The sequence below is a fragment of the Myotis yumanensis genome, unplaced genomic scaffold (assembly GCF_028538775.1).
Source record: "Myotis yumanensis isolate MYYU_CA2020_CCGP unplaced genomic scaffold, mMyoYum1.0.hap1 SCAF_2, whole genome shotgun sequence".
Taxonomy (NCBI): Eukaryota; Metazoa; Chordata; class Mammalia; order Chiroptera; family Vespertilionidae; genus Myotis; species Myotis yumanensis.
In genome coordinates this window covers 171547221-171558668 of record NW_027223753.1, presented here as the reverse complement: position 1 = coordinate 171558668, position 11448 = coordinate 171547221, and positions in this window count along the sequence as shown.

The window sequence follows — 11448 nt, the reverse complement described above, 5'->3', positions numbered from 1 at the left end:
CTGATCCACAGCAACGATGAGAGATCATAAAGTGGTTACTCTTGTATTATGCCATGAGGTTTTTTGTTAAACAGCAATAGATAACTAAAATACTATTTTTTTAGGAAGTTTCCCCCCAAAATTTCACATATAACTTCTGTGTAATGTATCTTTTGGCCAGAACTTAGTCCTATAGCCATACCTAACAGCAAAGGGGTATGAGCTAAAACCCTATCACTATGGGAAAAGGGGAAAACAAATTTTAAGAGATAACTGGTTTGCCACCGCTAGGAAAGAAACTGCTTAAAGACTAGAGATATATGAATACAATATACTAACTTTTTAAAAAAAGACTTATTTAAAGATCACCTAATATGCATCTACATCTATATCAGGTATCCTATCTAATAAAAGAGAAACATGGTAATTAGCCATACATCCGCTACCCTTCCCATTGGCTAATCAGGGCGATATGCAAATTAACTGCCAGCCAAGATGGTGGCCGGCAGCCATGCACTGAAGCGAATAGGAGGCTTGCTTGCTCCAGTGACTGGGGACTCCAACGTTCCCCGCCTGACTTGCCGGCCTCTCAGCTGCAACTCTAAGCAACTATGTTGCAAATATAGAGGCAAAAAAAAAACCCCAGAAGCCTGCTTTACTCAGCCGGGCTTCAGCCAGCCGGACCGCAACATTGTATCAAATACAGAAGGTAAACAAAGGCCAGAAACCTGCTTTCAGCAGCCTAGGCCTCAGAGATAAAGCTGGCCCAGAATTAAAAAAAAAGAAAAGAAAAAAAGGAGCGGTTGGGAGCTTCAGTCACCCGCCAGCCTGAAAATGATCCTCAGCCCCTCAGCCAGACTGGCCAGGCACCCCAGTGGGGACCCCCACCCTGATCCAGGACACCCTTCAGGGCAAACCAGCCAGCCCCCACCCATGCACCAGGCCTCTATTCTATATAGTAAAAGGGTAATATGCCTCCCAGCACCGGGATCAGCAGAGCTGCGAGGCCTCCCGGCACCGGAATCAGCATGACAGGGGGCAGCGCACAAACCCCCTGATCGCCCTGCAGCTCTGTGTGTGACGGGGGGTGGGGCCACAACCTCCTTATCCGCCCTGCTCTGTTCGTGACAGGGGAAGGCGCCCCAAGCCCCTGATCAGCCCTGCTCTGTGCCTGATAGGGGGGAGCTCCCCGACCCCCTGATCTCCCTGCAGCTCTGTGTGTGACAGGGGGGAATGCCCCAACCCCCTGATCGGCCCTGCTCTGTGGGTGATAGAGGGTGGCGCCCCAACCCCTCCCCCGCCCACGGGCCCGGCTCTGTGTGTGACGGGGTAGAGCTATAACCTCCCCATTGGCCCTGCCCTGAGTGTGACAGTGGCGGTGCCCCAACCCCCTGATCAGCCCTGCTGTATGTGTGATAGAGGGTGGCGCCCCAACCCCCTGATCTGCCCTGCTCTGTGTGTGACAGGGGGCGGTGCCCCCAACTCCCCTATTGGCCCTACTCTATGAGTGACAGGGGGGAGCTCCCCAACACCCTGATCGGCCCTGCTCTGTGTGTGACAGGGTATGGAGCCCCAACCCACCTGATGGGCCCTGCTCTGTGCATGACAGGGGGCAATGCCCCAACCCCCTGATTGGCCCTGCTCTGTGCATGACAGGGGGTGGTGCCACAACTTCCCTATCGACCCTGCCTTGAGTGTGACAGGGGGCGGTGCCCCAACCCCACAATCGGCCGTACCCTGAGCGTGACTAGGGGTGGCATTGCAACCTCCCGATCTGCCCTGCTCTGTGCATGACAGGGGGCAGCGCCCCAACTCCCCAATCGGCCCTGCTCTGAGCCCGACCAGGGGCTGCACCTAGGGATTGGGCCTGCCCTCTGCCACCCGGGAGCAGGCCTAAGCTAGCAGGTCGTTATCTCCTGAGGGGTCCCAGACTGCGAGAGGGCACAGGATGGGCTGAGGGACCCCCTCTCCCCCCTGAGTGCACAAATTTTTGTGCACCGGGCCTCTAGTCTATAATAATAAAAAGCATAATATGCAAATCGACCAAATTGCCAAACAGCTGAACGACAATCCAGACAACCTTCTGGACGAAGCCGGGATTGCAAGGGTGGCCCAGGCAGCCAGGGCTGTGAGGGCAGCCATGAAGGCCTACTCTTGCATGAATTTCATGCATCGGGCCTCTAGTTTATTTATAATCATCTTGTTTTAGTAAAGATTCAAATTAATTTATGGGAGTTGATTTTTTTAAATGCAAGTGAGAAGTAGTAACTTTAGGTTTAAGGTGGTAAACTCAGCCCATGTACTTACTTCCCAAACCTTCCAAACTTTACAAATTCTACCATGAGCATTATCAAATGCAAAGCATCTTTCTTGCAAAGAGATTTGTATGTACTAGAAATCACAGATGCTGCATTCCTTCCGAAAGCACTAAGAAACATATGTATATGTAGTGGCAGTCATGACAAGGCTGAATGTGGACCAACCTGTGGATTGCCACAGGCAAACAGAAAGTTGACCTCAAGAGTAAGAGGAAAAGACCACTTTCCTGACCAGAGAAGAACACTAACATTCTGAAGCTTGGAGTGGAAGGGTATGGAGATGAGGGCAAGTGAAAGGACAGTCAATGGGAGCAAATCAATCCCACCTATGAAATTGTAGCAGGTCCCCAGACAGAGAGCATCTGGTCACTGCACTAACTTCCTGATTAAGTTTGCATGAAATATAAGGCAAGGGTATCCTGCCTCCTAAAGTCAACACCTAATAAGGTATTCATGTTAGTCAGTGAGAGAAATAGTACTCTTACAACCTGATCTACAACAAAACACAGCAAAGAAATTTTTTTCCTGTGCTCCCTGGGCCATGCAGGGTGGACACATCTGAGTGAGCTCACTCCCCCCCCCCCCCCCCCCCCCCGCCCCCGCAACAAGATCCCTCTTCAAGTGAAGAAAACTTTGGTAAAATAGGGATTTTCTTTCTTCCTTTGTTTGAGACCACATAATTGGAAGAGGCATGACATAATCTCTAATAGAACATTCCCCACTTACCTGGCTGTAAACAACAGCAAAAAATAGTCATTAAGCAAGTAAAAAATTATAGTTCAAACACATGAAAACAATCTAAAGAATCAGAGTAAATGCCTCCATCTCCCCTATGGATAAAATGACTATAAGAAACAATAAAACAAACAAATAAACAAAACCTTACCAACTCTAGCTTGAATTTTTTTACCAGATTTGTGAAGTATTGCACCAATAATTTATACATTAGATTAGACAATATAAAAGAAAATATACATTATTATGTTGATAGCATAATTTTCTCTATATAATTGCCTCAATAAATTCCAGAAAACATTGAAATAATGCCTATCAGCTTTTGAGAAGAAATCAAAGTAAAAGACTGTGATCAGAAAATCTAATACTCAGCCAAGTTAATTCTGGGGGGAGTGGGGGTGGTAGATGAGAACAAGAGAAAGGCATTCTGAGTCAGGCAGACCAATTGCATACCCTTTCTGAAAATATTACTCACAAAAGTACCTCACATGAGCCCTAACCAGTTTGACTCAGTGAATAGAGCATCGGCCTACAGACTCAAGGGTCCCAGGTTCGATTCCAGTCAAAGGCATGTACCTTGGTTGTGGGCACATACCCAGTAGGGAGTGTGCAGAAGGCAGCTGATCGACATTTCTCTCTCATCAATGTTTCTCGATCTCTATCCCTCTCCCTTCCTCTCTGTAAAAAATCAATAAAATATATATTTTTTAAAAAGTACCTCACATAAAAGAAAGTCAAAATAAATAACTCAAAGTGGAGTGAACTGGTTAAAGATGGTGAGAAGACATCCTATATAATAAAGGCTAATATGCAAATTGTCCGCTTTAGAGTTTGACCAACCAGTTCAACCATTTGCTATGACATGTGCTGACCACCAGGGGGCAATGTGAAACAAAGGACTGGGTGGGGGGTGGCACAGGACGAAGGAAGGCTCCAGCTAGCAGCTGGCAGCCAGCAGCAGGGAGAAGGAAGGCCCCGATCGGCCCTGATTGCTGACCAGGCCTAGGGGCCCTACCCATGCACAAATTTCATGCACTGGGCCTCTAGTAAACCTATAAAATGTAAGAGTTGATTCCTAAATTAATATTATGAAACATAATGCATATATCTAAAATAACTCTTGAAAGAGAATGTATGAGTTATAAAGTCCTTTGTTCATTTAATTATAAAATATTAGATTTTTCTAACAAAACTGGAAGTTGAAAGCTGGCAGGGAAGAAGATGTATGAAATTCCTCCCCATCTACCAAAATAATTAATAGCTTATATAATTTTCATGAAATGCATACAAGAATATGGGTAAAAATATATTTTCTAAAAATGCAAAGATAATCAATAGTGGAATAAACATTTGTTGCATAACTTTCTATGGAAAAATTATTTTTAAAAATTTAACTAGTGTAAAATAATTTTTCAAGATTAATAAACATTAAAACAGAAATAATTTTTATATGTAGTGGTTTCCTCCTTAATTTCTAAATAAACTACATATGTACATATTTTATCCTGTGATTTGGAAACACCCTTTATAAATTTCCAAAAACTTGAATTTTATTTTATTTTGGTTAACCATTTGGTTTTCACAATTAAATATCTCACATTCAAGGGAAAAAACCTTTTGGCATATTTTTGTTTTATTTTTTACATTTATTGAGACATTGAATAAGAGATATATCATTTGTCAATGCCCTGCAGCCAAAGATCACCAAAAATATGTGTTCTGTAATCAATTGGGTTTTTGACTCATTGCAATGAGTGAGGATGCACCCTGGAAGAATGAAGCACCTCAGAAGAGGATGTTAGAAAGAGCACACTGTAGCTCTGGGGCCTGTATTAGGAAGAGATTCTTATAAGTGGGCTTTGTTCTGGTTTGGGTGACATCAGAAAGTAGAGATAATTCTATGTAGATATCTTGATAATTCTTTTCTAGAAGGTGAGAAGACAAGAATAAAAAGTTATTATGGGTAAAGAAGTAGCAGTCACTAATATTGGCCAGGACAGGGGGTTGTGTAGTCATTTTTGTGGTTTGGACCATGTTCATGCTTCTATCTGTATGCTTCTATCTGGGTTATGGAGTGGTCTTACTCTTCCCTTGATCTAGCATCATCCCAGGGTAGTGTTATCTGAGGTTGGTGTTCTATGGAATTGTTTATGTTTAGCAGGAGAGCACCATGACCTCATACCTCCAGATGTTTGGGGCTGCTTTTCCCTTTCTCATCTTTTATAAAAACATTTTCATATATGAATGCACACACATACATAATAAAAAGTTAATGCATTTTAACTAGGAACATTTATTCTTGTTTAATTAATTTACTGTATATAACAGATAGTGACATAGTATATTTAAAACTTTAAGGGAGTAATTCATTCTTATTGTGGAAACAAACAACAAGGAGCAAATATACAAAAATGAAAATCATCTATATAATAACTGTTCTCAATTAAATTCAACATGCATGAACAATTGGAACCAGAAACAAATTGCCTGCTTGCACTGGTTAATAAATTGGTTAGTTGACCTAATTTTGAACATTGAATAAACAAAACTTTCTGTGTTGTTTGACTTAAGTTAGTTTTTTTGATCTGCAGCTCAAATTCTCATTGTCCACAGAACACTTGAAGAGATCCTTCACTTCTACCATATATCTAAAGTGAGAACTAAGACTATTCTTAGCTACTTGAATGTGAAAGAGAGATGGATGGGAAAAGATCAGAATGAGAAGGGAAAAACTGAGTGCTTCTCTTAATATATACATAGTGCCTATTACAATATATATAGTCATTCAGATGTTCATAGAAGGCCTGAAGGTAGTGTTTCTGTTCAGCACTACCCTTTTTAATTTTTTTTAATGATTATAAAGTCAGTGTTTATTGATATAAAGTTCATTTTCAAAATTTAGAAATGAATATTTTTGTCAATGCCTGTTTTCTTTTTTTTCCTTTTTTTCCCTTTATTGATTAAGATATTACAAATGTGTCCTTATCCCCCCAATGTCCCTGCATCCCCCCAAATTAAATTTTGTTTTTAAAGACAAGTTCTAAAAAGTGGCTATAAAATTATTATGCTCCCTCCACACTCCTTATTTGAGCCCAAAAAATGTTGTCTTCACCCACCTCCAGCCTACCTGGTTTTCCTGCCCTATTTCTAGCCAGTGCTCCCAGGTTCCTCTGGTGTTCTGTGTTCCATCCCCTGCCTCTTCCTGTACTTGTTTGCTTCCACTTCCTAAACATAAAGCATCTTCTTTTTTTCTTCATGCAGCCTGGAATGCAGTTAGGCTCTTGCCAGCCCCAGTCTTGACCTCCTGACCACTTCTGCAAAACATCTCCCTACATGATTTCTCTCCTAAGAGGCCGTTCCTAACCCCTCAGCCCCAAGGTATGATGAGGACACAGTATGAGCACTCCAAGTCAGGGACTATGTCTGATTATCTCTGTGATTGTGGAATCTAGGACAGGCCAGGAATAAAATAGAGCACCTTAGATATATGTTGACTTGTGGATGAAAATGAAGGAATATAGCTGTATAATCATAGAATCTATTCCATGCCATGTTTAGGGGTGGTATTGGGTTTATAATGACTCATTCTACTATACCACTGAACTGGTACCCAGATCTCAGGGGTCTCAGTTCAGCATTCCTTTGCATGCCTTACTGTCCCCTTCATCTGGTACTCTGCAAACAACTCCCACCAGCAATCCCTGCAAGCCACATTTGCTTTCTCAACAGTGTAAAATCAGCATAAAGATACACACAGGGTTAGAGCGCACTGCCTTCTTGTAATACCCACAACAGAGATGTGGTTACAGGACAGATACAGAAACAAAAGACTTAATAGTAAGGGACCTCTCATGACAAGTCAGGCAAGCCTCATGAGGGGTGGGGAACAAACACTCATTCCACGTGACAGCAACAAACTTTGTGAGCACATGGTTCATTTCTACCCAAATACCTACAAGAACTCTCTCCTGAACCTCTATCCACATGCTAGCAGACAATTTTTGCGCATTTTTCAGACATCTGTTTTCAGGTTTCTATATAGAAGCCCAACTTCCCTCTCTGTTTCCAGGTACTGGCCTGGAGTCCACCTGTCACCTAGATATTAGCGGGTGACTCTGCCTTCTGGGCAAAGTACTGTGTCCTTGTCCAGGATCTGACCTGAGTCTCAATATATATAATGTGTTGAGCCCAAACAGGCTTATTTATTTTATTTTATTTTCTCAAATTTACTGGGGCAACATTGGTTAATAAGATTATATAGGTTTCAAGTGTACAAGTCTGTAACACATCATCTGTATATTGCATTGCCTGCTCACCACCCAAAGTCAAGTGTCCTTTCATCACTATATATTTGACCCCCTTCACCAAATTCAACTGCTGCCCCTCCCTCTCTGGTAACCACTATGCTGTTGTTTGAGTCTATGAGGTTTTGTTTGTTTGTTTTTCCCAAACAGGGTTATTTAATTCTTCATTTCTTGGCAGGCTGGACTCCCATACCAGATCAAAACTAACCAGCTCACAAACCTTACAAACTGGACACCTCACTAAACCCCAGTTTCCCCTCAGTAAGTTTGGATAATAAGAGTACCTGTTGCATAGGTTATTACTAAAGGGAAGTTATACATCATAGCTGGCACAAAGTCAGTATTTTCTTCACTTCCATCTTGGGGATACCACAGCACATGAAATATACACAGGATGATTCTTGCTGGGGGGCAGGTGTGGTAGAGAATATGGCATACAAGACAAGAATTTAGTCAGTCAACACTTCTGGGGACAGACGATGAAAAATAACTGACAATGGTATACAGACACACATGCACACAGCGTGACAATACAATATGATAAGGGCAATAGCAGAGGTAGCCTCAAGGTGGTGCTATTCTAATGCTGCCTGGGGCTGTGAAAGAGGCTTCACATGGGACGAGTGCTCCAACTGACACTGAAGATAAAACAGTTGAAAGCCGGATGGGATATGTTGTTCCAGGAGAGTTGGCATCAGGATTAGATGAGCACGGGCTTAGCCCAAGTCGCAGGATCACGTAGTGATTGAAAACTTAAGTTCTGGAATCAGAGAAACCCTGAATTCCAGCCTCAGCACTGTGCCATAATAACTGGGTCATCATGCACCAGTTTCTAAACCTCTGTAAGTCTCAGCCATAAAATGGAGATAATATAATAATACCTGCCTCAAAGGGTGGTTTTTAGAACTAATTGAGACAATGCACAAAAAGCTCTTAGCACAGCACTTCACACACAGTAAATTATTTTAATAGCAAATGTTTATTGAGCACCTTCTCAATAAATCTTCTATATTATCATTTCTAGGAAATGAGATGTGCCTGGCTAATGAGACTTAGGTGTTACCATTAGCAGGAAAAAGCTCTGGAAGAGTTTAGGAGGGGAGTGGGCTGTTCATATCTGATTATTAGAAAACCACCCCAGGATAGTGGAAGGTGGGCTATAAGAGAGGAACCTACAGGAATGAGAACCATTAAGAAGGCTACAGAGGCAAGGCACATCAATGATGCATTTGGGCAGCAGTAAACAGGAAGGAAAGAAAGGAAACCAATCCTAGAGGTCCTTGGGAAGAACAATCAAGAGGACAGGGCAACTGATTCATCATGGTGGTATAGGGTGGGGAGAGAAGGTCAGAAAATAACTCCCAGATTTCTGAGAAGTAGGAGGAGCAAGTTTGGATGGAAAAATAATGAGAACAGCTCTGGTCATGCTGAGGGTGCTCCCAGGGGGAGGTCAATTGGTCTGGGGGCCTAAAGCTCATCAGACATGCTTAGAGGAAGTATAACAACCCAGAATTCATATGCAGTGAAAACATAAGCCATGAATGGGTATATGTTACTGAGGGAAAACCAGCAGAGTAAGAGACTCCCCGGAAACACCAGTGTATAAGGGATGGTGAGCGAAAGATTATCACAGTGGAGAAAAAACAGAAGTGGAAGAGCAAGTGTTGTCATGGCATTTTCAAGGAGATGATGCAAAATGCAGCAGCAAAACCAAGTGAGATACAGACAGAAAAGTGGCCGGCGGTTGGGCAATGAGGTAGGGGTGAGTTTCAGGGACCTGGAAGTGATACTTCCATGAATTAAGGAAAAAATAAGAGGTAGAGAGAAATGTAATCTTCTTTTGAAAAAGTTGGCTTTGAAGGAATAAAACATTACATGGCAATAGTTAGAGAGGATGTGGAGTCAGGGGAGGGTCATTTTAGTTCAATAGGTAGAGGTATGAAAAGAATGAGCTGATGAAAAAGGAGAATATGTTTATCTTCTGGACTTTTTCTTGGGCCTCATCTCATTTCACCTACTTATTGTCACTTCCATTTTCAGTGGCTCTTCATCCGTCAACTCCTAGGCCTCACCTCAGAAGCCTCAGCTTTCTGACCCACTTGATGCCTGCCCCTCCCCCTTGACACAATCTTAGCAGCCTACCCCTAGTCCCACACACAATGTCAGTACCAGATGTTGTCACTGCATCTCATTCCTGTCCCTTCATGTCCCTTTCAGACTCCCAGGGTGGACCAGAGCAGGGCGAAGACAGTCCTCTGGAGACCACTTGATCCCTGAGCTCCTGATGTTTATCTTCTCAGAAGCCACCAGGTGTCTGAAGTTGAGCAACGCCCCACAGGCACATACTCTGTACAGGCCCACCTGAGCATTTTCTGTAACTGACAGAGGGGAACACACCTCACATGCCTGCTCATTCACAAATGCTCCAGCCTGATGCTCTTCTGTATCTCTATTCCGTCCACCCAGACAAAGGTAGATTCTTCCAGATTGCCCCGCTCCCTGTAGGTCCACAGAGGATACTGGATAAGCCACCAGAAACCCCCTGCCACAACGGGGGAAGAGTAAAGCTAGGATGCACACCTAGTGGGAAAGTGTGACACAGTGCCCAGAGCATTTCATCTCTGGGAACACATCTAGCCAGACACATCAGCCTTGACTCTCATCTTCAGTTCTCAGACCCCACTTGGGGCTGAGGCTCTAACGGTGGGCTACAGAAGATGTGACTATCAGGGAACAATGTGGGGTGCGAATAAGAGAGTTTTCTTTTTCCTCTTCCAGACAATAATAAATGCCAGGTCCTATGACACCAGACCATGAGTCAAACTGCCCAAGTCACAGCCGTGCCTGAGGGAATGAGCACAGCAAATGCATTTCCCCTAATGGGGTGGTCTCATAAACTGGGCAAAGGAAAAGGGGTTGGGGACAAGTGTTGTCTTTACTGCTCATGCTTCCCCTTAGTCATCACCTCCCCTGAATGGAGACACTGTCACCTGGAAGTTCCTCATTCACAGATCTGCCCCTTCCCTCACTGTCCCCAGGATCTAGGACAGCTGTAGGATCTGCTACAAGGTATTTTCACACAGGACGGCAGAGTCACACACTATATCCTGTTTAAGCAGTGGTGCCCACAGCTCACACATTTCTGCAGAGCACAGGAATATATTCTCCAAGTCCCAAACCAAGAGCACACACACACACACACACAGTCATCATCTTGCATTGAATTTCAATTTCTCCCCAGGAAATAAGTTCAAGAAATGTTGAGACCCACAGATTCCAATCAATTATCAGCCAGAAGCACAGACATTACATACTAGTATTTATTTGTGTATCTCTACTGGACCCCACCATGGCTGTCCCTGCACCCAGAAGGCTTCATATGCACTTTTAAACCTCTGTACCTACCTCTCATTTTAGGAATCCACCTACATTTAAGTGGGAATTTAAAGTTCTAAACCAGTGCTGTCCAATAGAAATATATGTGAATATGTTCTATACCTGCACAGTACAATATGGTAACCACTGGCCACATATGGCTACTAAGCACTTGGTATGTGGCTGCTGCAACGGAGGAACTAAATTTTACATTTTATTTTATTTTAATTAATTTAAACAGTCACATATGGCTAGTGACTAACACACTGCACAGTGCAGCTCTAAATAATTCCAACCAAGCAAATGTTAGTACCAGAGTAAAAAATTAAGCCTTTGCAGGCTCTCCGGGGAGGGTTCTGGGAGAGAGGCACTGTCTTTATTGCTTCCCTGTAACCATGGCCTCCCCTGAATGAAGACACTCAGCCACACTGTCACCTGAAGATCCCTAGGCTGGGCAAAGACACACTGACTATTGATTGAAGATGCATTGGGTGGGGCCACTGACTTCTCCAAGGGGAACATGGCAAGATGGTCCGAAACAGCTGAAGACAAGCTTGAGAGTGAGGTAGGGACAAGACAGGACATAAAGGGGTCCTCATGGGGTGTGGAATATGGACATAAATTAGAAGGCAGGGTAGAAGATGGGGCTGGAGAGAGACGATCCCTCCCTGTAGGTTTAGTACTCTTCTCTCCTTTCCCCATCACTGTACATTTTAATAAAAGGACCATTAAGCATC